The sequence below is a fragment of the Macaca thibetana genome, chromosome 4 (assembly GCF_024542745.1).
Source record: "Macaca thibetana thibetana isolate TM-01 chromosome 4, ASM2454274v1, whole genome shotgun sequence".
NCBI classification, from domain to species: domain Eukaryota; kingdom Metazoa; phylum Chordata; class Mammalia; order Primates; family Cercopithecidae; genus Macaca; species Macaca thibetana.
Window position 1 is genome coordinate 98,868,372 of NC_065581.1, and position 27,270 is coordinate 98,895,641.

Genomic DNA, 27,270 nt, shown 5'->3' on the forward strand with positions numbered 1-27,270 from the left:
TGTTGAGAATAATTACCTCTGAGAAAGTCAGGAGCATGGGTGGTGGGATCTGAAATGTTTTATTAGATATAATTCTGTACTATTACAATGCATTATAAGAATATATTATTTTATATTATGAATATGGAAATTTTAACATCCATCATTATGTCATAAATATAGGTCTAGATAATAATTTTATTTGTATTTTTATTTTTTTTGAAACAGGGTCTGCCTCTATCACCCAGGCTGGAGTGCAGTGGTGCAATTTAAGCTCACTGTAACTTGTGTCCTATAGGCTCAAGTGATCCTCACACCTCAGCCTTCCAAGTAGCTGGGACCACAGACATGCGCTACCATGCCTGGCTAATTTTTGTATTTTTAGTAGAGATGGGGTTTCACCATGTTGCCTTGGCTAGTCTCAAACTCCTGGTTCAAGTGATCTACCCACCTTGGCCTCCCAAAGTGCTGGGATTACAGACATGAGCCACCACACTCAGCCTGTATAATTTTCACAGTGTTATAATATTTATTTATAAAAATACAATATAAATTGCTTAACATTGTTGAGAAACATTAAGGCTGCTGCATTTTCAAGTAATATAAACCATGTTTTAATGCACGCATCTGTAAATGCATCCATGTACATTTTTCCTTTTTTGTTCCATGGAATAAGTTCCTCAAGTCAAATTACAATGTCCCAACTGGTATTTGACATGCATTTTCATACTCTTCTCCCAGTGATATTTCCAACCTTTTCTAGCACCTAATCATAGTTGCCAGCACATCATTATTCATCTATGTCTGGTGAGCAAATTATGGTTTCTCTCACCTGGAAATGTTATGGATTCTCTCTCACCTCTAGACCAGGAAAGTAAATTTTTATCATCAAGAGATGACATAGAATGAAAGCTGTCTTCAATAATCTTTGTTTCATAATGCACATTGTATTATGTTAATATTAAGGGAGGAGACCACCCCTCATATTGTCTTATGCACAATTTCTGCCTCCAAAGAAAGAAGAAGTAAAAACTAAAAGGCAGAAATGAAATCCACAGGCAGACAGCCCGGCGCCGCACCCTGGGCCTGGTAGTTAAAGATAGACCCCTGACCTAATTGGTTCTGTTATGTATAGATTACAGACATTGTATAGAAATGCACTGTGAAAATCCCTATCTCGTTTTGTTCCGATATAATTACTGGTGCATGCAGCCCCCAGTTACGTACCCTCTGCTTGCTCAATCAATCAGGACCCTCTCACCTGCACCCCCTTAGAGCTGTGAGCCCTTAAAAGGGACAGGAATTGCTCACCGGGGGAGCTCGGCTCTTGAGACAGAAGTCTTGCCAATGCACCAATGCACCCGGCCGAATAAACCCCTTCCTTCTTTAACTCGGTGTCTGAGGAGTTTTGTCTGCCGCTCGTCCTGCTACATTTCTTGGTTCCCTGATCGGGAAGCGAGGTGAATGGTGGATGATTGAGGCAGCTCTTTAGGCGGCTTAAGCCTGCCCTGTGGAACATCCCTGCGGGGGACTCCAACCAGCCTGAGCGACGCGGATCCTGAGAGCTCCCCCGGTACGCATTTGCCCTGGTGGGACACCTCGCCAGAGCAGTGTGTGGCAGGCCCCCGTGGAGCATCAACGCAGTGGCTGAACACCAGGAAGGAACTGGCACTTGGAGTCTGGACATCTAAAACTTGGTTAGACTAGTCTTCGAAACTTGCCCACTCTGTTTGAGTGGAAGAGTGGCCTGATCACCCATGGTGTGCCTTTATTGGCACTTTGGTTTTAGTTTTGATTTGGTTTGAATTGCTTGACAGGACCAGTCTTGGGAACTTGCCCACTCCATTTGAGTGGAAGCATGGCCTGATCACCCATGGTGTGCCTGTACTGGCCCTTTTGTTTTTAACTTGACTTGGATTGCGTGATACTTTGGTTTTGGTTTTGACCTGGCTTAGATTTCTGGATACTCTGATTTTGGTTTTGATTTTGGTTTGGTGTAAACTACAAAAGTGTGTGTATGCCCTTTTTACCTGTTCTTTGTTTTGTGGTGTGTGTGTGGTGTGAGTGTGGTGTTTTGTCTAGAGGAAACATGGGTGAGGCACAAAGTAAACCCACCCCACTAAGAACTATGTTGAAAAATTTCTAAAAAAAGGATTTAAGGGAGACTATGGAGTACTATGACACCAGGAAAACTTAAAACTTTGTGTAAGATAGACTGACCAGCATTAGAGGTAGATTGACCATTAGAAGAAAGCCTGGACAGGTCCCTTATTTCAAAGGTATAGCACAAAGTAACATGTAAGCCAGGGAACCCAGACCAGTTCCTATACATAGACACTTGGTTACAGCTGGTTTTAGACCCCCCCACCCCCAATACACAGTGGTTGAGAGAACAGCAGCATAAGTAGCTGGCAGAGGCAAGGAAAGACCAGCAGAGAGAGAGAAAGGAAAGAGACAGATTTAAAAAGGCAGAGAGAGAGGAAGAGACAGACAAAGAGGGAGTCAAGAAGAGAGAAAGAGAGAGAGAGAGAGAGAGAGGCAGAGAGAGAGAAGAGACAGAGGCAAAAGGAAAGTCAAAGAGAGACAGACAAAGTCAAAGAGAGAAAGAAAGAGAGAGATATACAAGTAGTTAAAAAAAAAAAGAAAAAAAAAGAAAAAAGGGGGGAGGAGGAATTTATATAAAAAGAGTGTTATATGGTAAATTCTTGTCCTGAAATAAATTAACTGGTTGTTTAAAGAAAGAAATGTTTGTAATAAGTCAGAAAATTAAGGCATGTCAAAAAAAAAAATTGCCTGTAAAAGTCGTGAAAAAAAAAAGAGAGGGTTATAAAAAAATGTGTGTTAAAAAAAGAATTTATGCAAAAGATGTTGTATAATTTAAAAGTAACTAGGCCTCCTGAATGTAAAACTATTGGAAAAAATAAAAAACAAAACAGTTTATGTGCAAGGTGAATAAGAAAAGCAAAATATACCTTTGGTAAAGGGATTATAAGGAGGTATAAGAATGTACATTTTTACCTACATTAAAAAGTTAAAAATTACTGTTTTGAAGGTTTAAGCAAGGTTTAAAACATTAATTGTAAAGAACATTTTGTGTTCTTTTAGCTAAAGTTTAGCTAAAGTTTAGCTAATGTATTAGCTAAAGTTAAAGAAGGATCATCCAGTTTTTCTGTGAACCGGACATTCAAATAAAAGCATAACAAGTTTTTCTTAAAGCACCAACCTGCTCTTTAGCAAAAATTATTAAAGGTTAAAAAGAGTCTATAAAATCATACCTTATGGTCAAACATTAAAAATTAAATAAATAAGTCTACAAGGTTTTATTTAAATTAGGTTTAACATTAATAACCCACTAATATAAAGATAAAATTTAGCTTATCTGGTTTTATACGAGAAGCATTGTTAAATGTAGGTTTAAAAACATTAATAACCCACTAAGTACTATAAAGTGCACTGCCAAGGTCCCCAAAATTTCTTAAAAATTACATAATCTTCCACACAAAAGAAAAACAAAAACATAAAAAAATGCCTAAAGTCTTAAGCTGGTGAGCAAAAGGATCCAGTCTACCTTCAGAAAGGAAAAAAATGGCCCTTCCTGTACTAACGGACAATGTAACTCCTTAGAGCTAGTAATAACCAATCCCCTTGATCCTTGCTGGAAAGAAGAGGAGTGTGCGACCTTAGAAATTGATGGGGCCAGACTGGATCCTCGAGTAAATACCTTGATTCGAGGAGTTTACAAATGCTCTCCTGAGCCAGTGTTTCAAACTTTCTATGATGAACTAAATGTACCAGTACCAGAAATTCCAGGAAAAACAAGAAATTTGTTTTTGCAATTAGCCGAGCATATAGCCCAGTCTCTCAATGTCACTTCATGTTATGTATGTGGAGGAACTGTAATGGGAGATCAATGGCCATGGGAAGCCCAAGAATTAATGCCTACAGACCCAGTTCCTGATGAATTCCCAGCTCAAAAGAATCACCCTGATAATTTCTGGGTCCTAAAAGCCTCAATTATTGGACAATATTGCTTAGCTAGAGAAGGAAAAGAATTCACTCGTGTAGGATGACTTAGTTGTCTTGGACAGAAACTGTATAATGGTACCACAAAAGCAGTCACTTGGTGGAGTTCAAATCAAACAGAGAGGAATTGAGGAATCCATCTGGTAAATTCCCAAAGTTGCAAACCGTGTGGACCCATGCGGGGTCCACTGGGACCAGACAGCCCCCACTGGATTGTATTGGATATGTGGGCATAGAGCTTATGCCAAATTATCTGGCCAGTGGGCAGGTAGTTGTGTTATTGGCACTATTAAACCATCTTCCTTCTGACTACCCATAAAAACAGGTGAACTCCTGGGCTTCCCTGTCTATGCTTCCTGTGGAAAGAGAAGCATAGCTATAGGAAATTGGAAAGATGATGAATGGCCCCCTGAGAGAATCATACAATATTATGGACCTTACAGCTCATGGGGATACTGGACCCCCATTTGCATGATCAACTGAATCATATGGTTATAAGCTGTCTTAGAAATAATCACTAATAAAACTGGCAGAGCCTTGACTATTCTGGCCGAGCAAGAAACTCTGATGAGAAAAGCTATCTATCAAAATAGATTAGCTCTCAACTACTTGCTAGCAGCTAAAGGAGAGATATGCAGGAAATTTAACCTTTCTAATTGCTGCCTACACATAGATAATCAAGAGCAAGTAGTTGAAGACATAGTTGGAGATATGACAAAACTGGCACATGTGCCCGTGCAAGTGTGGCATGGATTTGATCCTGGCGCCATGTTTGGAGAATGGTTCCCAGTGCTAGGAGGATTTAAAACTCTTATAATAGGAGTTATAATAATAATAGGAACCTGCCTACTGCTCCCTTGTTTGATACCTGTACTTCTTCGAATGATAAAGAGCTTCATTGCTACCTTAGTTCACCAAAATGCCTCAGCACGAATGTACTATATAAATCACTATCCATCTGTCTTGCAAGAAGACATCGGTAGTGAAAATGAAAGTGAGAACTCCCACTGTACTTCTTCGAATGATAAAGAGCTTAAAAACAAAAGGGGGGAATGAAATCCACAGCCAAAGAAAAAAGAAGTAAAAACTAAAAGGCAGAAATGAAATCCACAGGCAGACAGCATGGCACCGCACCCTGGGCCTGGTAGTTAAAGATAGACCCCTGACCTAATTGGTTCTGTTATGTATAGATTACAGACATTGTATAGAAATGCACTGTGAAAATCCCTATCTTGTTTTGTTCCGATATAATTACTGGTGCATGCAGCCCCCAGTCATGTACAATCAATCATGACCCTCTCACATGCACCCCCTTAGAATTGTGAGCCCTTAAAAGGCACAGGAATTGCTCACTCAGGGAGCTCGGCTCTTGAGACAGAAGTCTTGCCGATGCCCCCGGCTGAATAAACTCCTTCCTTCTTTAACTTGGTGTCTGAGGGGTTTTGTCTGCCGCTCGTCTTGCTACAATATGAGGGACACTGAACTCTAAAATAGATGCCTAATTCATAATGTTAAGGCACACAGCTATATATCGCAGTAATTTCCATTATCTTAACCTCAGGGTTAAGAAGAAAAAACCCCACAATCTTTGGAATTTAATAGGCCTGGGTTTAGATTTTAGGTGTGCCGGTCACTCGGTGCTTTGAGTCTTGGCTCCTTGGCATATATTGTTTATATCATGAGATTGTTAAAGAAAATTAAGTTAAATAATGTCATAAAGTGCATACTTCAGTGCCATGTGGTAGGTATTATAGAAAATAACCCTATGGCTAAATAACTTCTTTGTGAAATATTTACTATTTTTCTGATTTAAAAAAAGACAGATTATCATCTAGGATATATAGTTAAAAACTGACCTAATAGGCTAAAATTATAGCTGATATGCTTATTATTGCTCTGATTTTTTTATAACTTTACTAAACTTCATGCTTTAACTTTTGGTTAAGGGTGTTCCTTCTGGTTTGGCTAATTTCAAAAGTATAAGAAAACAAAAGTAAACTTTAATTTTCTACCTTGCATGATGGATATGTATAATATCTTTGTACTGTTTTCCTTGGGAAAAAAGTAGATACAAATGCCCAAGTATACAATATATTGAATTTTGTTCACCATTTGACATAAACAATAGTATGTTTGTTGTAATTTTTCTTTCAAAATGCAATAGAATGTGTGTATTCATTGGGTAGCCTTTATTTAGGAAGTCAGAAAGAAAGGACTCTAAAGAATATACAATTGAAGAAGCGGGAAGTGGAGGAGTTTAGAATCAGGAATGCAGAGGAAGAGAAGAAATATTATCTGATACTGTGAACCCTCGAAACACAGAAGTCTACTCAATAGTTACAGCCCTTTACTGAGCTTCATTGGACATACTCAGGTGCCATGATAGCTATTCGAGTAAATGAGGAAATGTATGCTTTATAGGAATCTCATCTCCTGGATTCTCAAATCTAACCCACAAGATAAACTCAAGCATAAGATTAAACAAATTATGAGTATCTTTTTGAGTTTCTTTCTAAATAAATGTATCTACTTGTTTGTTCCAAATAACAAGGAGAGAATATTTTATGCTATAGCCTGTCAACCTAAATAACACTGAGAGAGAGGCCCTCTAAAAGAAAAGGTATTTATTTGAGAATAAAGCATTGTAATGGGAATATGCATATCAAAGTAAACTATGCGCATAGTTAGGGAAGTAAAGGGAGACAGAGGTTTTCAAAGAGAAAAAGCAGGAGGATTATATAATTCTTCTGAGATAATTATCTTTGGCTACCAAGACCAATAACAAGGTTATCACCAGTCCAAAGTTAAGCGGTTGCTGGGCAAATGCCCTTGTAGAAATATTTTTTGTGTAAGGTTCTGATGGCCTTTGTGCAAGATTGTGGATTTTGTATTTATATCAGACATACAAGAATGATAACCTCTTTATGGTGTTCCCTGGTTCTATTTGTCAGGGCTTTTTGTTTGCTTGTTTATTTGTTCATTTGTTAACATTAGTGACTCTTTTGATTTTGATACCTTTCACAATTCTATCATTACTGCCTTGTTTTTTTCTGAAATGTCCTTTTGTTTTTATCTAATGATGATTCTTATGCTTTTAAAAACATTTCTAACATCCTCTTGTTGCTTATTTATCTGTGGAGTTGCTGTTCATTCTGGGTTTCCTCTGAGTCCTTGCCCACACGTCACCATCCTGTCTTACCTTGGCTGCAGCTGTTCAGTCATCAGATCAAGCAGGTGAAGGCTATCAAACTGTTATTTCTCCTGGGTAAAATGGCATCACCCTCGTCTACTGCTCTTTGTCTACTTTGAATTAATTTCCTAAATGGCATACGATTCAGTGCAAACAAATTGTTGTTGTAATGAAAGTCTTTTACGTCCTGGTTGGTGATTTATAATTTGTTTCATCAAGTATAAAACTCAGAAGTAAAAATGTCAAGAGTAAACTGATACAGCTTAATCGGTCATTTCCAATTTTGATGTCAGTCTATTAACCTACTGGCTAAAAGGGCATTGTAGAATATTAGTTGGCATTTGTTTTTGGAGTCCTCTGTGATTTCTTTCTTATTAGTGTTCACAGCAGTGTACCATTAAAGTTTTTTGCTTCAGTACACATTCTGATTATCCCTGAACCTGCATAGTCACAATAGGAAGAGTAGTGTTGATTCAAACAAAATTCAGATCCATGTATTTTTGGCAGGTGTAGTGTGTTCTCCTATGCCAACTCACATGTTCCATTTTGTGCCTTTATAAAACTATAGGAATAGCTTAGTGATTGCCTAAAATTTTCCTACTAAATTGAATGATTTTCTACAAAAATGTCTTAATAATCAGAAGATAATAATATATTCAGTAAATTTATTTTATATAACTATTATATTCTCTAGTACTTTTATATGTATAATTATTTATGGTTTGATTTTATACACATCTCATTTTCCTTAAATGTATACTCCAACTTATATGGAGATAAAAGTAATGCTCTCACTTTACCTTGAAGAAACTAAACTCTAAGACTGTATCATTTGATTCTTTCACTTTGAGCTGTCTAAAATTTTATGAAATTAGTTAAGAGCAAAAAGAAGCATATAGTTATCTTTCTTTTAAAGTACAGGATAATTTGTCTTCAAACACAGTTGGATTCAAGTGCACAAAGAAAGTTCTTATCAACAGGTTCCTCTTCTCCCACTTCCTCTCTTTTTTCTACTGGCTTTATTCTCAGAGAGAGATATAAAGGTGGCATCAAGGTTTGTAATCCACCAGTCTGGGACCCCACAAGAAAGAAAGTACCTCTTTCCTAATGGCTTCCTCAAAAAGCCTGGGTTTAACTAATGAACGGAGCTTGTTTCACTTGGCCGTGCCTGAAGCAATAGCTGTGACAAGACCTGAAATATGTGTTTATACCTGGAGCTAGGAGATTAAAGCAGGAAATGGACTGATGTGGAAGACGATTCTGCTGCAATAAGAAGAGATACTGAGAAGGCAAAACAACAGTTCCCACCGAAGATGCCACTGAGTTACCAGGACTATACTCCTGGTCTTCAGAGTTCCATGTTCTACTTTCTGAGTCTTTCACTGGATCAGTTCTAACATAAAGTAAGAATGAACTTAAATAAATCCTTTGATGTTTATTCTCTAAAAGGACAAGAATATTTTAATAGCCTGAAAGCAGGTGCTAGGAGTCTCAGAAAATGAATAAAGTATAATCTTGAAAAAAACTAGTGAAACTTCTGGTTTGACCTCTTCCCTAATGCAACCATTCCTCTCAACTTTTGATTCTTTAACTTTTTTCCACTCCTTTTATTTTTTGAAGCTATTGATGTTGATAGAAAAATCTTTGAAGCAAAGACTACTCTCTAACATTAGTAGATAGGAGCTACTCCAGATGAAATTAAATACCCTTCTGTTACCCTGCATATGACTTTGTATTAAAATTTTGGTTTACTTGTTTGTCCCACTCAGCTACTGTAAGTACTCCAAAGATCTAAATCATCTTTGATTTCCAAGTTTTATTGCCCAAGCAAATAACTGTATTTGTTGTCAGTAGCACATTAATAACATAAATATTGTTGAATGACTGAATCAAACTGTAATACACTTACAGACAAAGGAAAGAATACAGTGAGAAAGTATATGTTCATAAGGGGAAGAGATATTCAAGAGACCTAAGAATGAGCAAGCAGAGGCATTTCCTCATGGCAATAAAAAAATGATTAATTAAAGCAATATATTTTCAAAATAGGAAAAATTTATATTAAAATAGTGAAGAGGGCTGGGTGCAGTGGCTCACGCCTGTAATCCCAGCACTTTGGAAGGCTGAAGCGGGTGGATCACGAGGTCAGGAGACCAACCTGGCCAACATGGTGAAACCCCATCTCTACTAAAAATACAAAAAATTAGCCAGGCATGGTGGCACGCACCTGTAGTCTCAGCTACTCGGGAGGCTCAGGCAGGAGAATCGCTTGAACCCGGGAGGAGGAGGTTTCAGTGAGCCGAGATTGTGCCATCGCACTCCAGCCTGGTGACAGAGCAAGACTTTGTCTCAAAAAAAAAAAGAAAAAAAAAAGAAAAAAAAAATTAGTGAAGAGATGGAAGGTCTTCAAGTTATGGATCTGAGTTACACTATAAATATGAGTGTAGAAATCAATCCTTATTTAAAAAACAAAGCCAAAAACCTCTGTCCCATCTAAACTGATATTATCAGTTAACATACTTGAGATTTTCAGTTAATTTGTTTTATAATTGTGACATATTTAAAAAACTTTATAATTCATACTTTTATAAATTTATCTAACTTTATTCTTACAACAACTCTGTGAGGTAGGTTACTATTTTACTTATTTTAAAGATGAGGAAAATTAAGTTAAGAAAGATAATATGACTTCCCATTGCCACTAAAAATTAAAAACTAAAATTCTAAATCTCATATTCTTCTTACGAAAATTGTACTTTTTCAAAATTTCATGACAAGTTTCTACTACAATTTTTATAGAGTAATGAGCACAAGATAGAAAGCTAAACACACAATAAGAACATAAAAAGTCATAAAGGATACATATTGATATGTTTTGTTTGCATATGCATTGTTTTATTTTTTTCAGAAATATCTCTCTACATTGTTAAGTCTTCTTCAAATCATGCTTACAGTTGGCCTTTGCTATAATTTAATTTTTAGGTTATCAGGTTTTATTGACATTTGGAATTAATACTTACATGAACATTTGAACTCATGGACCTAAATTTCTAGTGTATTTTGGTTTGCATCCATCTAGGTTCCAAATTTAGAAAAAAATTACAGTCTGTTAATGCCATAAAAATCTATTTTACTTCATCATATTCAAAAAAGTAAATATAAACAATATTGATTATAATAAATTTTTCAATGCAAGAACCTAATTTGAGCTGCAAATATCAAGACAATTGGATGTATTGGAGACCAGCTGGAAGTGCAAAGAATACTTCCCCTTGGTATTGACTCTTCTCTAAATCAATAGTGGTTCCAAATGTAGTAAAAAGCAGACAAGATTTAACAGGTTCTAAATTATTAAGGCCAGTGCATTGATGCTAGAGAGTTCATTAACAATCTCATCAATACAACGTGGTTCATGGACATTAGTAAGAGCTTCGTGTAACATTTTAAAACAGAATGAGATATCTCAATGGACTGATCTTAGTTAAAAAAATTTAATTAGGTAAGAATAATTACATTAGTTAAATGGAACTTTTAATTGAAAACCTGTTGGCATTTTCTAACCTGCTTCACAACTGTCCTTTAACCATTTATATTTAAAAAGTGAAGAGTTTCTGTACATGATGTTTGAAAATTATCTAAACATCCTGGAATTTTTGTATAAATGTTTAAAGGAGTTTAGATAATGTAAAAACAAATAGGATTTTCTGCTTGGGGAATGGTACATTTAAAAGATATATATATATATATATATATATATATATCAGAAGGAAAAGTTATAGAGAAAATATGTATGGTAAGTACATACTTTTTTGGAAAAAAGGCAAAGTAGTCATTTTCTGAAGCTTTTACGTTTATGACTTTAAAACTTCATGTATTGAATATCATTCCTTATGAAGCCTTGAAATCTTACGGGGAAATAATACTGTTTGTAAAATTATCTTGTTGAATGTTGTTAAAGAAAATGGCATACAACAAGAGTTTTTGAAAGATTGAAAGCCCATAATTGTGTAAGATAAATATAAAGGGCCAATGAAAACTCTTATTGTTAAAATTAGTGTCAGCCACATTTTAGGCTGTATTTACTGGTTGTTGTTCATAATAAGCTAATTGGCAGTCACTATTTTTTGGTAGCTTGCAGCTTAAGCCAGAGAGCACTGGTCTGGAGAGACATAGACATTTATTCAAATTCACAGGAACACTAAACAAATGGATTTGTTAATTATTTATGGCATTAATTCCGGCCGAGACCATTTCTTATCTGAATCTCAGGAACCACTATCACTCAGTGCTGTCTACTTTACTTGATCTTCAGAGCATTGCTGAATTAGAATATTCTTCCTAATTCATCAATTTGTCTCTTCCTTTCAGCCTTCATGGGTACTCAATGATATACATGTAGAGACAAAAATCTTTATATATATATATATACACACACACACACATACACACACACACAGATTACTGTATAGTTTATTTATAATAAACTATAAATTCATTTAGAAACAGGACAGAGGCTGGTCTCACATTCCCCACCCTGGTCTTCGCTACTGACAGATTTGGCTCACTGTACTTCTGGGAGGTAATACATTCTAGCTATATGGCAAAGTGTGAAGATACAGATTTCTTCATATATATATAGAAACTATATATGTGTGTATATATATGGAAACAATATGTGTGTGTGTGTGTGTGTGTGTATATATATATATATATATAGAGAGAGAGAGAGAGAGAGAGAGAGAATGTGGTCTTACTTTGTCACCCAGGCTGGAGTGCAGTGGCACAATCTTGGTTCACTAAAAATCCATATATTTTTAAAGGTATTTCGTCATGCAATTTCTGAAATTTTCTTTTATGCATTTAATTTGTAATAAAATCTCTCTGGCCATTTCAAAACATAAATCAGAAGCAGATTCGTGTTTTCACTGTGTAAAAGGAGGCAAAAGGAGGTAAAATGCTGTAATATTAGAGAATGTCTTTGGGTAGGAAAGAAAGAATTTTAGTTTTCTTCTTCAAAGAATAAGGAGATCAGGCTGATGTTTAATGTGCGTGAGAAGTTTAACAGTGATGAAGGTGAAGTGACAAAGAAAAAATTATAATATAAATATTGGTAGGTTTTATTGGTTCAGGCAGTAATTTGCTAGGACATGAACACAGGCAATGGCCTAAGAATAATTAGTTTTGATTACCCTTATTTATTAATTTGTATGAAATGCTCATACAATAGTTTATTAAGCAAGCACACAGCCTTATAAAGAATTATGGAAAGAGACAGATATATGTAGAATGTAAAGAATACATAATTATGTAGAGAAGACAGACAAATAAGGGTTATGGTTATATTACAAAACCAGTATAAAATCAGAGTAAAATGTGGATTTTCTATAATTTGAATGTTAGCCACAGGACACCTTAAAATCAACCTGGCTCATTCCTCTCCTTTTACAGATGAAGAAACTGAAGACTAGAAAAAATAAGAGTCATACTTGTCCAAGTTTACATGTTGGAGTGAAATTATCTCAATAGCAGTCCTTCGTGTAATATTAAATACATGACATTATACTATTTCACCACTTATCTTTATTCTTGAATTCTAAATTTGTCAGTAACTCATATGTACTCGATTTTTTTTTTTTTTTTTTTTTTGAATTCTGAGTTCAACTGAATTGTAGCATCATGTACATACCACATTGTGTGGGGATCAGGTTATTATATGTTAATTTCCTTCTTACTCCTTTGCCATCTAGAACCTGATCTGCTGTTTTAAACAGCATGAGTCCTGTTCTCCCATTTAGGCTGACAGTGGGTGCAGAAGGGTTGAAACATTACACTTTCTAAACTGGTTCCTTGTTCTGGAGAGTATCCATCTGAAGAGATTACCGCTCTTCTGGTGATCATCGCCATCATCATCCAACACCTGCCTATGCACCATGTGCCAGGAATTGTGCAAACTGCTTTAATGTATTATCTCATGCAGTCTGTGCAGTCCACGCAGCTGCTGGTAAAGAACTCTGTTTCAGAGTAATACAAAGAGCCAGCAACAGAGAAAGCATAATGGCAGCTGCAGTGTAACTGGGAGAATTGTCTCTGACAATTGGCTCCCGACTGGGTCTGAGGGCATTTCTTCATCAGTCCCTCAGTTCAGCTAGCAGCCACCGCACACCTGCTCTGTGCCGGGCAGAGTGCTCAGTGCAGTGTGCCAGCTGAATGAGTGAGCACCAGCCTGTTCTCCATGTGTGACCCCCTCCTTCTTGCTCAGAGGGGTGGGCGATTGTCTGTCCCATTTAGGCTTGTGCTGACTGTGCAAGGGAGATCCCGAGGTCAGGATTTACCTCTTTGCCCATCACTGTTAATATCTGTATTATCTAACTAAAGAACTAACATTTGCATTTTTTTTCCCTGGAACCATCTGATTTTTAAAGTAAGTTTTCAAGCAAGAAAATCTTTAGATCATCGTATTTAATTTTCGATTATAAAATGAGGAAACAAGGCAATAGGGATTAAATTTTTTTTTATTATTTTCTTTAGCTAAAAGGTCAAGTCAGTGAAAGATCCAGAATTCATAAACTTCTATTCTATTTATTAGACCATGCAGCTCTTTTTGCTATGCACTGTACCTCAAATGGGAATTCAGAAATGAGCAAAATCTGAGATGTAGGAGTTCCAGAATGGATCTGCCACCTGCCAGCTAGCATTCAGATCTCAAAGGGGACCTGCCTGCACTTATTTAATGGAAAGATAAATGTGTTCAAGGAACTGTTACTATAAATTCATTTAGAAATTGGACAGAGGCTTTACTCACATTCCTCCCCGGTCTGAGCTGCTGACAGATTTGGTTCACTGTACCTCTGGGAGGTAATACATTCTAGCTAAATGGCAGTGTGATTGTTATTCAGAGCTCCCAAATACCTATTCCTTTTATTGTTTAAATGAACTTTGTGGTTGAATTCATCCATTTATTGAAAAGTACTTCTATACACTTACTACAGGCAAGGCAATGTATGGAATACTATGTGAGGTATTAAAAAGAGACATTGTTATTATCCAAAAGATGCTTGTGATATAAAAGAAAAAATAAAAGGCAAGAAAAATATGAACAGTTTTATTAAAACTAGAATGTAAAAGGAAGAAAGAAGATACAAATTAGTGATGTTTAATTTGCTAGGATTCTGGATAGTTCTAGAGTAAAATGAAATCAACGGACCATCTTCCAAGAAAAATGGTGCATTACCCTTTAACTTCTAATAGATGTATTAGAGTAAAATGTACACATTATAACCAACACATATTTACATTACTCTTAAAAGTAATTATATTTAGATGGAAATTATTGCATTCAACATTGGAAGCATTTGTCTCTCAGGCCAAGAGTGCTAATAACAACAGCAAAGAGTGAAATATTGTCACAAATATAACCATGCTTGGCACAATAGACATAATAACCTGGAAAATACTGTGTTCTAAGTTCTCCCAGTCAAAATTGAATGGAGGTATCCAAAAGTCATTCCAAAAGAATGACTTCTCACCATAAGAAAAAAATAAACATTTTTGATGGATTTTTGCTGAGAAAAATTTTTAGTATATCTGAGAAATTTGATATACTAACGTTCTGTTCTGTATTTGTACATAGTTTGAAATTGTTTGTTTCTAGTTTCTTCATGCTTTTTTCAAATAAAATCTATGTTTTATTTTTTGCGTAACTCTTGAAGCACCTATTTTAGACCTTTACAAAGGAAATGTATAATGTGAGGAATCAGAAAGAGAAATAACATATGCATTAAACATGGACATTGGTAGCTTGGTAATTACTGCTTAGTATCAGATTATTCTGTAAAAGAAATCTAAGTACAGATAAATATTTTAACTATTCATAGAATCCATTTCTGTTTTTTTATAGTTGGAGATATTTTAATTGTATATATAAAATCAAAATATTAAACCATGTCAATTTTTATTATTTAAAACTTTTAAGAACATCTAATTTCTTAAATTCTTCAATTATTTAAAAATGTGTAGTGATTTTTTCCAGAGTGTAAGGAAAATGTAAACATACATAGATTTTACTGTTTTTTTTAAATAACTTAAAGACTCATCAGTCATGAGGTTACTTGATGGATGGATTAGTACTGGGTGACTAAGCCTATTTCTGTGGCAATAGCTCAGCCATAGAAATTAGCATTTGTCACTCTTCTGCCTGTTTCTCTGTTACACATTCTATTCGTAAAAGTAATTTGACTAGGTATAAGATACACCAAGCAATAAGTTAGTAAGAAGGTTAATGGATATCTAAATATATTTGAAGACATTTCGTATGTTCTTTTCAAGCCAGCCATTTGGAAAGATCACTACAGTTTTACTAAAATGTGTAGGACCATATTGTGCAATTTTAAAGGTTTGCAAAACAAATGTTTTTGGATGAAAAACATTTTTGTAGGTTAACTAACTTATTTTGGAAATAAAAATAGCTCCAATCTAGTCTGAGGTAGGCTCTGAAAGGCAGTCCACATTCCAGTTGACAGGTGTTTGAACTAGCAGTGAAGCAGGTAGGGCTGCATTTAGCTGTCACAACAGCCCTGTCTGGCCAGTACCTATATAATTTGAGCGTCTTTCTTCTGCAGTATACCCTTAGAGGGAATAGATATTCTCTTCTAGCTTTCCGTTAAGTGTGGCCCATATATATGGGGGGGTGTGTGTGTGTATGTATAATATATAATGTATATAATCCATACACATATATACACATACATAATTATACTTGAGAGAAATATATATATATGTATATAAAATTATAGTTGCAAGAGAGAAAATAGAACAGATTATCTTATCTTCATTATTGATTTATTTCCCAACCCCGGCTTAGCTTTTGTCTTGCCTTTGTAGTTTAGGATGTAAATGACCATAGGTTTATCTGACTGTCTCATATGGATTTTAATAAACAAATTGTACTGATATTCAGTTTTAGTTTACTTGGCTAAATTACAGTTATGGTGAACCCTGAAGCATTCTTTAGAGGTAGCTATAAAGTATAAAGAAAAAGACAAGATTTGACTTAGGGACTACAATAACTTTTATTGGAATCCCAGCTCAGAGATGTATTCTCCATGGTCCGTGGAACCATACTAGACTGGTATTCATAAGACGCCCCCTAAACTATGAGATCTTCTCCCACTGGTTTCCCCTCCTTTGCCCATCATAGTTTCAGTGGGAATATGGCCTAGGGGAGGCAGGGATGATAATTGTTTAGACAGTGATTCTAAGGGTTAGGATTTGCCTGAATCTTATTTCCACCAATCTTTCATGAGACCTTGAAATAATTACTTTAACCTTCCTAATCTTCAGTTTCCGGCTCTCAAAAATCCTACTAGTAATATCATTTAGAACATATGATTTTTGTGAGAATTAAATGAGATAATGCATGTAAAGAAATCGGCACATTTCCGTGGCACAGAGTAAGCATTTAATATAACTTGAATTAAAATAATTATTGTTTTGTAATAATAATATTATAAAAATGATAAGATAATTTAACCTGTGTTTCCCCTCCACTTCTCTCCTCCTCTGTACCACCCCTCTCTTCTTTTCTCCTGTTTTCTTCCATTAAGAGAAGAGTCAAGGCAAGGAATTATAGAGTCAATAAGAGAGGATGAAGATTTAGCAAAAGCAGATAAATCAATCTCTAAATTTGGGTGTAAGAGATGCTTCTTAAGCCCTGGCGTGAAAGATACATTAGAGTCTTTGCCCTTTGAAAATCTCCTGAACAGCAACTGGATAGAAGCAATCCAGAATGTTGAAGAGGGTTTTAAAAAGTGTTATATTGCTAGGAGCTAAAAGAATACACTCATGAAATAAAGACGAAAATTGTCACTTTTTTTTTTTTTTCCTGAGACGGAGTCTCACTCTGTCACCCAGGCTAGAGTGCAGTGGTGCGATCTCCTCTCACTGCAAGCTCTGCCTCCCGGGTTCACGCCATTCTCCTGCCTCAGCCTCCTGAATAGCTGAGACTACAGGCGCCGCCACCACACCCGGCTAATTTTTTGTTTTTTTTTTTTTTTTAAATAGAGACGGGTTTCACTGTGTTAGCCAGGATGACCTCGATCTCCTGACCTCTTGATCCGCCCGCCTCGGCCTCCCAAAGTGCTGGGATTACAGGCGTGATCCTAAAATTGCCACTTTTAAAACTTACTTTGTCCTCTGAACTAATCTTTGCCTCCTGCTCAGTCCAGGATTTGTTAGAATTACATTGATTCTATAATTTCTTTTTGTAATCTAATTTGTATTTGTTTCTTTTGTTTTTTTCTATTTACTTAGTATGTTATTTTTTCAATTATCCTTTTCTAGGCATTGTTGGGCCTATATGTAATTCCATACTTATATTTTATACAGTCATTTATAGGTACTTCTTTCTTATCCTTATAGTGATCAGATTTCACTAACAATTTGGTTACAATCAGTGACATTATGAACCTCTGAAAGGAGTGTGGTGGCTTCCTCCAGGACAATGACTGGAAATGTGGGTTCCTGACTTGACCATTCCTGTCCATACTTGATGATTTAAATTATTTGTTTTACCTCAATGTTTCTTGGGACAAATAATGTTTAAGCTTGATAACCTTTGATTTGTAGAGATATGTATTTGGGGGTGTATTATCAATTTAGTGTTGCCTACAAGAGTGCTAATATTTTTAGAAAATTCTATTCACCAGTCACCATAATGTGGCTTCATTGGTCAGGCCAGGGCCCTGCTACTCTATGCAGCTTTGGGACTTGGTGCCCTATGTCCCAGCTACTCCAGTTGCAGCTCCAGCAGTGGCTAAAAGCAGCCAAGGTACAGCTCAGGCTGTTGCTGGGAACATTCACCCAATGCCTATACACTCATTGTATCTTGGAAGTAACTAACATGCTTATGAATTTACAGGCTTATAGGTGAAAGGGACTTGCCTCGTCTCAGATGAGGCTTTGGACTTAGACTTTTAGGTTAATGCTGAAATGAGTTAAGGCTTTGGGGGACTGTGGGGAAGGCATGATTGGTTTTGAAAAGTGAAAAGTACATGAGATTTGTGAGGGGCCAGGATTGGAATGATATAGTTTGGCTCTGTGTTCCTACCCAACTCTCATCTCAAATTGTAATCACCATGTTTCAAGGGAGAGACCTGGTGGGAGGTGATTGGATCATGGTGTTCTCATGATAGTGAGGGAATTCTCATGAGATCGGATGGTTTTGTAAGTGGCAGTTTTCCCTGGTATCTCTCTCTCCTGCCACCATGTCAGACATATCTTGCTTCCCCTTCGCCTTCTGCCATGATTGTAAGTTTCCTGAGGCCTCTGTAGCTATGGAGAATGGATTCAATTAAATCTCTTTTGTTTATAAATTACCCAGTCTCAGGTAGTATCTTTATAGCAGTGTGAAAATGGACTATACACTCAGCAGCAGTGTATAAGAGTTCCTTTTTCTCCACATTTTTGGTTTGCATTTGTTATTGTCTTTTTGTTTAAGAATGATTCTAACTCGGATTAGATGATATCTCATTGTGGTTTTGACTTGCATTTCCCTGATGATTAGTGATAATGAGTGTTTTTTATATACCTGTTGTCTATTTTTATATCTTTTTAGAGAAATGTTTGTTCACATCCTCTGCCCAGTTTTTAATGGTTTTTTTTTTTTTTTCTTTTTTTTTTTGACACGAGTTGTTTGAGCTCCTTCTATATTACAAATATTGGTCACATGTGAGACAAATAGCTTGCAAGTATTTTCTACCATTCAACAGGTCATCTCTTCACTGTGTTGGTTGTTTCCTTTGCTGTGCGGAATCTTTTCATGTCCCATATGGCTTTTTGTGTCCCATATGTCTATTTTTTGTTTAATTGCCTGTAATTTTGGGTTCTTAGCCATAAAGTATTTGCCTAGACCAATGTCCTAGAGTATTAGTCTGTGTTTCCTTCTAGTAGTTTTATAGTTTCAGAACTTATGTTTAAGACTTTAATTGATTTTGCATTTTTTTTTGTATATGATGAGACATAGGAGTCTAGTTTTGTTCTTTTGAGTATGGATATCCAGTTTTTTTCAGTACCATTTATTGAAGAACCTATTCTGTTTCCAATGTGTATTCTTGGCTTCTTTGTCAAAAATCAGTAGGCTATAAATATGTGGATTTATTTGCGGATTGCCTATTTTGTTTCATTGGTCTATGTGTTTGTTTTTATACCAATACCATGCTGTTTTAGTTACTGTAGCCTTGTAACACATTTTAAGGTCAGGTATCGTGATGCCTTCAGCTTTTTTTCTTTTTTCTCAGGATTGCTTTGGTTATTCAGGCTGTTTTGGTTCCACATGAATTTTAGAAGTTTTTTTTTTTTTTTTTTTTTTTTTTTCCTATTTCTGTGAAGAATGTCATGATATATTGGTGGGAATTGTATTGAATCTGTAGATTGCTTTGGGTAGCATCGCCATTTTTACAACATTAATCCTTCCAATACATGAGCATGGTCTTTTCATCTGCCTGTGTCATCTTCAATTTCTTTAATCAGTTTTTTTGTAGGTTTCATTGTAGAGTTCCTCATCTTCTTAGTAAAATTTATTCCTAAGGTCTTTTACTTTTTGTTGGTATTGTAAATGAGATTACCTTCTTGATTTTTTGACAGGTTAGTTATTTGTGTATTAAAAAATGGCTGATTTTTGTATGTTGATTTTGTGTTCTACAACTTTACTGAATATGCCAGATAGAGTTTTTGCTGGAGTCTTTAGGTTTTTTAAAAATACTAGATCATGTCACCTACAAAAAGGGACAATTTGACTTCCTTTTTTTTGGTCCCAGTTTCAATGTTCTTTCTTTCTTTCTCTTGTCTGATTGCTCTGAGTGGGACTTTCAGTACTATGTTGAATAGGTGTTGTAAAAGTGGGCATCATTGTCTGGTTCCAGTTTTTAGAGGAAAGGATTTCAGCTTTTTCTCATACATTATGTTATTTGTAGGTGTGTCATATATGGCCTGTATTACACTGAAGCATGTTCCTTTTATGCTTAGTTTGTTGAGTTTCTATTATGAAGGAATGTTGAATTTTATCAAATACTTTTCTGTGTCTATTGAGATCACATGATTTTTACCCTTTATTCTATTGGTGTGATGTATTACATTTATTGTTTTATTACATTTATTGTTGAACCATCCTTGAGCTCCTGGAATAAATTCCACTTGATCATGTTGTAGTACCTTTTGGATGTACTGTAGAATTTAGCTTGCTAGTATTTTATTGAGAATTTTTGGATCTATGTTCATCAGGGATGTTTGGCTGTGAACACAGATACAAAACATAGATGTTCACCCATTGTTGTTGCTGTTTTGTCCTTGTCTGGTTTTGGTATAATACTGGCCTCATAAAATGAGTTAGGAAGAATTATCTCCTCTTGTTTTTTAACAGGTAGTTTGAGTAGAGTTGGTGTTAATTCTTCTTTAAAAGCTAGGTAGAATATGGCAGTGAAGTCATCTGGTACTGGGCTTTTCTTTTATGGAAGCCATTTTATTATTGATTTAATTTTGTTACTCTTATTAGCCTGTTCAGGTTTTCTACTTCTTTCTAATTCAGTGTTGTTAGGTTGTGTGTGTCTAAAAATTTATCCATTTCCTATAAATTTTTGAGTTTGTTAGTATATAGTTTTTCATAATAGTCTTTTAGGATTTTTTTGTATTTCAGTGTTATCTATTGTAATGTCATTTTTTAAGTTCTGATTTTGTTTATTTGGGTCTTTTATCTTTTTTCTTGGTTAGTTTAACTAGAAGTTTGTCAATTTTTTTTAAAAGACTTTTCATTTCAATAATCCTTGGTATTATTTTTTAAGTCTCTATTTCATTTAGTTCAGTTCTGATCTTTATTACTTTTTTCTTCTACTAATACTAGGTTTAATTTGTTCTTTCTTTTCTAGTTCCTTGAGGTGTATCATTAGGTTATTTTAAATCTTTATAGTTTCTTGATGTACACACATATTGCTATAAACTTCCCTCTTAACACTGCTTTTGCTGTATCCCATATGTTTTGGTATGTTGTGTTTCCATTTTTTTTGTTTCCAGAAATTTTTAGATTTTCTGCTTAATTTACTCCATGACCTAATGGTCTTTCAGAGTATGCTGTTTAGTATCCATATATTTGTAGTTTCAAGAATTTTTCTTGTTACTGATTTCTATTTTTTTGTTTATTGTGGTCTGATAAGACATTTGATATGATTTCCACTTTTAAAAGTTTGTGGAAACAAACTTTTAAAAACTCTGTCTCTCTTTAGATCAAATACAATTTGTTTTATATATCTAGGTGCCCTGCTGCTGGGTGCATAAATATTGAGAAATGTTGTCCTCTTGCTGAATTGATCCCTTTGTCTTTATATAATGACCTGGTTTGTCTCTTTGTACTGTTTTTTTGACTTAAAGTCTGTTTTATTTGATATAAGTATAGCTATTCCAGCTCACTTTTGGCTTTCATTTGTATAGAATACTTGTTTTTCATTCCTTTACTTTCTGTCTATATGTGTCTTTATAAGCGAGATGAATTTCTTGTAGGCAGTATATAGTTGCATCATTAAAAAAATCCATTCAGCTAGTCATATCTTTCAAATGGACACCTTATTATGTTTGTATATTAAAGGTTATTATTAATATGTGAGGACTTATTCTCATCATTTTTTGTTTTTGATTGTTTTGTTTATCCTTTGTTCCCTTCTTTCTCTCTTATTGTTTATCATTGTGGTTTAGTGGTTTTCTGTAGTGGTTCCAGAATTTGGTTCTTTTATATAATGTCTATCTCTTTATTGAAATTTTCACTCATATCCTGATTTTTTTTTTCTTTGTATTGTTTTCCTGTGTTCTCTGTGTCTCATTGAGCTTCTTTGGTATAATTATTTTCAGTCTTTTTTCGGGCATTTCATAGATCTGTTTTTCACTGAATCTTTTACTGGAGAATTATTGTGCTCCTTTAGAGGTGTTGTACTTCCTTGATTGTTTATTTCTTGTGTCCTTTTTTGTCCTTATGTTGATATCTACACATCTTGTCATCTTGTATAATAGTTGCTTGTTTCAATTTTTTTTTTTTTTTTTTTGAGATAGAGTCTCACATTGTCAACCAGTCTGGATTGCAGTGGGGCTATCTTGGCTGATTGCAATTTCCACCTCCCGGGTTCAAGCCATTCTCCTGCCTTAGCCTCACAAGTAGCTGGAATTACAGGCCCACAGCTACTATGTCCTGCTAACTTTTGTATTTTTAGTAGAGACCAGGTTTCGTCATGTTGTTTAGGCTGGACTCAAACACCTGACTTCAGGTGATCCACCCACCTTGGCCTCCCAAAGTGTTGGAATTACAGGTGTAAGCCACTTGGCCAGCTTTTTTCAATTATTTTGGGTGGGTTTTCATAAGGGAAAATTTTTCCTATGGATTTATCTGTGGTATTGGTTGAGGAGGCACTTTAGCTTTGATTCTAGGGTTAGCAGTAGCGTAGTTTTCATATGATTTTTACAGCATCAGTGGTGTCTATGATTTCCTCAGTTTCTTAGACTGTGATTGTTAGTGGAGACTGGGTTGAGATTTTACTGGGTATAGGCGTGTCAGGTAGTTCAGTCCTCAGGCTCAGTGGTGTTATCGATGGGCTAAGTGTGCCTGTCTTTAGGCTCCTGTGTGGCATACAAGGGCACTGGTGTTACTGGGTCCAGGAGGGCCAATTGTTGGGCCTCCAGGAAGCTTGCTTGGGTTCAGTAGTGGCAGCAGTGGGCATGTGTGTGGTGAATTCCTGGGCCCCTAAGCAGTGTGCATGACATGAGAAATAGCAGTAGTGATGGTGGGACACCCGTGGGCTCCCAGGCATCAAATACTGGTGTTAGCAGTGCCTGCAACAGACTGGATGGTCCAGTCCCCAGGAGGAGTGCACAGACACCAACAGTGGTGAACGAGGCAGGGCTGTTCTCAGCTCTCTGGATGGCATGCTTGGGTACTTTGTGGATAGTGCCAGGGGTATGGGCCTGCCCTTAGCGTCCCCTGATGGTTGTATGGGAATAGGCTGTGGTGAGTCGGACAGGGCGATCTCCATGCCCCAGGTATAATAACATATTTCTTTTTTACAAATATATATTTACCAATTTTCTATAATCTCTACCTTTTCTTATTTTGCAGTGCCTTTTCATTATGTAAATATTTATGAACAAATTATATAGAGATCTGTGCATTCAAGTGCTAGTTGACATTTGTTATATTGTGTAACTACAAAACCACCTTCACTACTTTGCTTATTAACTGTAGAGTGCTGAGTGAGAAACCCAGAGAAAAGGATATAAACTTTGGACAGACTATATGGATTAAATCCAGCTCTACCTGTATATACTATGGTTTGTTTTTTGAGTTACTTAACTACTGACTGCCTTGCTTTCCTATTTGATACAAACTTGATGGGATTGCACCTGAATAATGGTTATGGAAATTAAAGGAATTAATTTAAGGAGAGTGCCTCACACACAGATATTGAATGAATATTGGCTATTAATATTATTAATAGAAGACAAATTTTCACATATTCGTGAGAATAAGAGAAGCCACATTTTTGTGAGCATTCTTGTGAGAATAAGAGAAATCATATTTTTGAAGCACTAGAATTTTCTCACAATTTTTCAAAGGAAGAATTTATAGATACACAATTTTACAAAGAAGACAATAGTTTAATCTGACAAGATATTAAATATGAACAGAAAAATAAACTGCACACTATCACAAAAACAATTAGTCTAAAATTAAAACAAAAAAGTACTCCAAACTGAAGAACATATAATAGAAAGTATTTCAGAAGTTCTGTTTATTGATTTATAAGTAAAGATATTTTAAACTGGGAAATCCAGAAGTAGTTTGATCAGCAACTTTTAAAGTACTTGTACCTTTTTCTCAAGGATTTATATTTTATTGTTACAGACAGTCATCTTACCATTTTGCCCAGACTGGGCTCAAACGTCAGGGCTCAAGTGATCCTCCTACCTTACCCTTCCAAATAGCTGGGCTACAGGTGTGTGCCACTGTACCCAGCTATATTTATCTTGTAGTTTAATAATATTGTCTAATTTTTATAATTGCATTTAAAATAACAGATTTCAAAGAGTTTTATTATCAACTACTGTGTCCCTCATCATGAAATTGAAACTCTATACCAGAAAAGATTTTTAAATTTTTAAATAGGCAGAATTATTTTCTAGCATTGTCATATTAAATAAGGTTACTACTCTAGGATTTTTATGTATGTCCTGTAAGATTATCTATATGTCAATAAGTCATGAAAAGCTATCTTCATGAAAACTTGGAATTAGAAATATTATATATTTTATTCTTTTAGTTATTTTTTGCATAAATAGATTAAAATTTTTACCTTGGCAATAACTGCTATGGTATTTGTAATCTTCCTCGTACATTACACATTAATGTTAAAAACTGTGGAAAATAAATACGAAATAAAAATTTTACTCATGATTATTTCACAAGAGTTAAATATTATTAATTTATTGTGTTTTCCTGTTGTTTATATAGTATGTAGTGGTGACTCAAAAGCATTCCTGAACAGAGAGGGTCGGCTTCTCCACTTGTTAGCTGTGATTTTAATTAGTTCTTCACTTCTCCCAACCTTGGTTTTGTTATTTATAAAATGTGAACAATAGGTTTTTTATTATACTATTACTCAGAGAATAAAGTAAATACATTAATTACTCACATATATAAGTATATATACATGCATATTTTAGATATTCAATTTATAAATATGTATATTGCTTTATAAAGTAATACTTTATATTACTCTATAAAAATATATTATTTATAAATATATATATAATATTTATAAAGTAAATATATATTTATGCTGTATTTCCAGCATAAACCATTATATATATGCTTTTTAATGTATATATTATATAATAGTTTATATATTATGTATAAAATAATGTTTATATATTATAATGGTTTTATATATTATATATTATATATTATATATTACATACTATATATAATATATTATATACTTCTATATTATATATAATACATTAAATTGTTATTTATATATAAAACCATTATGTATTATATATAAAACCATTATGTATATTATATATAAAATCATTATTTATACATTGCTATATATAATGATTTATGCTGGAAACACAGTTCTGCATAATCTAAATCTAATTTAACATAACACCATTTAAGATGTATTTAATTTCCGTCTAGTTAAGTATTTTTCAAAACTGATTTTTTAGTGCTTATATAAGAAAACATTGTGAATTTATTTAGAAATTTCCCTATTTTGGTCATTCAGTAGATTTCCATTCTCTTTTTTTTTCTAAAAGAACCCAGTGGATATGTTGCCTTTGTTCTTATCTCTGATTTTCTTAATGTTAAATCCAGAAAGAGGAATTACTGGGTTAAAATAAACATAAATATTTTTAAGACTCTCTTATGTTTTATGCTGCAAAATTACCCTTCCTGTTGACAGTGATATATTTTAAACACTCAAAATATATCTTCCTAATTCTGGTGATAATTTTTGTGACCACCCGTGTAATATATGTAATATGTCCTCTGAATGTTATCTCGGGTCAAAGACAAGTATCAGTCAAATCTTCAGGCTCAGGATATATGCCTCTATGAACTCCACTACTAGTTTTCACTACGTATCCTTCAGGGTACGTGAAAATAGTCAGTAAAATTTATAAAATGAAGGTTAGGAATCTGAGTTATTTTCCGCAGAGATTTATGAACGATAAAATAATATTATTATGTTCTCTTATTGCATTGTGCTCTTTAGCCATCTTCCATTTTGTGTGATATAGCTCCTTAGGATCCATTTGTTTGAAAGCTACTGTGTATACTCATTTTGTATTGTGGCAAATGCTGTAATCTACAGGGTTCCTATTCATTTTGGAATTCATTTCACAGCTCACTAATTGTGTGAATGAGAAGAGAAAATATATGCTTTTATTCTAAAGCATGCCAAGCAGATGGCCAAAGTTCATTGCTAGGAGTACTGTCAGTGTGGCTGTCTTCTCTAGGTAATAAGCCTGGCATCGATCTGTCAAACACAATGTGAGGGTCCATTTAACACAGCACTTGACAATCACTGAGCCTCTGTTTTGTTATGACTTATAAACATTTTATTTTTGTATCGTCAACCTCCAAAGTGGTTGGTCATTTGAGCAGGTGCAAACACAGTAGAATTCATATTCGTTTTACTTGAGAAGCCAAATGAACTTTTATTCATATGGAAATCTTGGGGAAAGGAAACAGTACAAGAGATTAAGCTTAGCTTCTTGAAAAGCGAGTAATACAGCTATTGAGATTCAAAACTATCATCGTTTCTGAGATTGAAACTTTTTTAAGTTTTTGAGTTGAAGAAAAAGATCAGGGTTTATATCTTTTTAAAGCTAAAAGATTAAAACAATGAAAGAATTTAAGGTTTTAAGTAAATCTCCCTTAAAATCTTTGTTTCTTCCTATAAAAGGAAACTGTTTACTTACTTTTATATACAATATGTAATTTATATGACCATTAAAAATGTTAGCAATGTACTCATTGTGTGTGTGTGTGTGTGTGTGTCTAGTGAGACAGAGTAAGAAGCAGAGAGAGTCACTAAAAGGAAATAAAGCCTGTCTTCATACATTTCCTACTTCAACGGCAATACTAGGACTATATGTAATTGGGTTATTTCAGGAAAAGGAGGATAGGTCAAATTTTCTTATGGAGCTGATGTAGTAATTTGATCATAATGACTTGTTTAAGAGAACGAGAGCATGTTAAAGATAATGTTTTCAGGCCGGGCGTGGTGGCTCAAGCCTGTAATCCCAGCACTTTGGGAGGCTGAGACGGGCGGATCAAGAGGTCAGGAGATCGAGACCATCCTGGCTAACACGGTGAAACCCCGTCTCTACTAAAAAATACAAAAAAAACTAGCCGGGCGTGGTGGCGGGCGCCTGTAGTCCCAGCTGCTCGGGAGGCTGAGGCAGGAGAATGGCGTGAACCCGGGAGGCGGAGCTTGCAGTGAGCTGAGATCCGGCCACTGCACTCCAGCCTGGGCGACAGAGAG

General features: G+C 35.0%; 1 protein-coding gene across 8 annotated transcripts in view; it reads left to right on the forward strand.

The window, feature by feature from the left end:
* GRIK2 (glutamate ionotropic receptor kainate type subunit 2) overlaps positions 1-27,270 on the forward strand; it is a 704,801-nt gene that overhangs the window by 391,477 nt on the left and 286,054 nt on the right. The gene's annotated exons all lie outside the window — the stretch shown is intronic.